General features: G+C 40.3%; 1 long non-coding RNA gene across 1 annotated transcript; it reads left to right on the forward strand.

The window, feature by feature from the left end:
- The first annotated feature begins 364 nt into the window (after positions 1-364).
- Positions 365-780, forward strand: LOC114471607 (uncharacterized). The gene is made up of 3 exons (XR_003674995.1): positions 365-437; positions 532-634; positions 719-780. It is a non-coding gene; the product is annotated as an uncharacterized LOC114471607 (long non-coding RNA).
- The last annotated feature ends 1,333 nt before the right edge of the window (positions 781-2,113 follow it).

Raw genomic sequence — 2,113 nt, forward strand, 5'->3', positions numbered from 1 at the left:
TTTGGAGGAACAGAACCCAAGCTGCTTGAGGTCCAGTGTGAAATATCCAGTCAGTCATGTTTTGGTGTGCAATGTTCTGTTCCTCACCCGTCTTCCTCCAAACCCTTGGTCCTTGATTCCCGAATGAAAGACATACTTTACTCCCATCAGAAAAGAGGACCATGGACCAACAGTCCAGTCCTTCTTTTCCTCTTTTTTTCTGCAAAAACTGAGAAATAAATGGTGATTTCTTATGGGTTGTGCTCTTACACTATTTATTTATTTTTTCCTTCAGAAAGGTGAAGAAGGCTCAGGAGAAGAAGGTGGCAGAGGGGCCGTACATCAAAAATCCCCTCAATGCCTTCATGCTCACCCTGAAGGAGTACAGGAAGTCTGCGGAGGAGGAGGAGCTGGGCGTGAGGACGAGCGCTGCAGTGAATAACGTCCTCAGTCAACGGGTGTGTTAGGTTGTTCCTCCATGAATGATCTGTGATCTTTAAACTCTTGTCTTTAGTGTGTTTGACCAACACTTTTCTTGTTGTCCATCCACAGTGGAAATCATTGTCAGCAAAGGAGAAAGTTCACTGCTAAGGCCAGAGATGAATCTTACCTCCACTCCATTGACAATCCCGGCTGGAGCAACAAAAACAACTACGTAAGTCTACTCTGCAGACATGTTGACACAGCATCCTGAAAGTGTTTTATCAGCTGACTCAAAGTTTCATGTGTTTGGTTTTAGAGAAAGAAGAGGAAACAAAGTAAGGCCAAAGCCTGAAACATGGACACCAACCAACGACACGACACATCATCATCTACCTGAACTCGCCTTTGTTTTGTGGGAGTTGATGGTCCATCCAACTGGTGTCAATATCATGTCAATTGTACATAATGTAAATACATTTAGTGAAATTAACATTCATGCTATTTATTTAAGAATACAAACATGTAAACTCACACACACACACCACTTGTTTATACAAATGTATATTTTCAAGGTAACTATTTAACCAAATAATACTACAACTATCACTAATAACACACTGCAGTGTGAGACACTTTAGAGAATAGTTTTGGCTGCTATTGTATTGGTGCAAATTTAGTTTACCATTGTATGCTGACATTGGTGTATCTGGAGATAATAAATGGAATCAACTATGTCATCCATGTTGTATTTTTTAATAGCGTTATTCCTGATAGTTTTAATATAAAGCAAAAAAGTACAGATTATTTCTTTCCTGGGGAGGATTATGTCAAATCTAAGTCCATATTTGTTTTTAAAGTGAGTTATTAAATCCTGCTGGTTTGTCTGACTTCTAACTAACACTAAACTTTGACTTTATGCTCTTTTTGTTCAGCGTTTCATCTCAGTGTTAAATTATTTTACGGTGACACTAAATAATTTGTTAATGTGTAAAAACAAGGTGACATTAATGTATCTAAACTGCATTGCAAAGGGATAAGAGTGGGCTGAGTAGGGATGGCATTGAACTGGAAAAGTTGTGTGGGCCCCAAGTGGTTTCAATAATATAGGCCCCATGTAGTAAACCCATGTGGGCGGACTCTCTGGGCCGCGTAAGGGATGTAAGAGGGCAAACTTGACATGGGGAGCAACTTGGCAACAAGATTCCGGATCCATGTTACTTTACCAATATGGGCCCCACACAGCAAGTTCATGTGGGCAGACTGCATGGGCTTCCTTACGATGTAAGTGTGCAGGGTGAGAGTGGGGTACCTACTGTTGCTCACCCCAAATGTTCACTCATTTTAGTTGGAGTTTGAACCCCACCTGTACCCCAATTAAGTGAAGACACTCTGACCCCAGAATTTAGCAAACCAAGATGCATGCATATATTAGGGAAAGCTCTTCAACTTTTTTTTTAGAGCAAAATGGAAGAGTTTTAAGATCAATGTCCAAGGTAATCTAAAACTGCTTTTCAGAGACTATTTCACATAGGAGAAAGACAATTACTTCTATTGCATCTTTGACTTTCTGAATTTAATCTGACAGTCAAAGAGAAAGTCCATTTATGACTGGCCAAAGGTTAGGGGCCTGTACTACAATGCTGGATAAGTAAAACCCGAACTTATCGCCTTTTGCATGCTTCACGTAACCAATCATTGTCCGTAACAGAGC

Source organism: Gouania willdenowi, chromosome 10 (genome assembly GCF_900634775.1).
Source record: "Gouania willdenowi chromosome 10, fGouWil2.1, whole genome shotgun sequence".
Lineage (NCBI taxonomy): Eukaryota > Metazoa > Chordata > Actinopteri > Blenniiformes > Gobiesocidae > Gouania > Gouania willdenowi.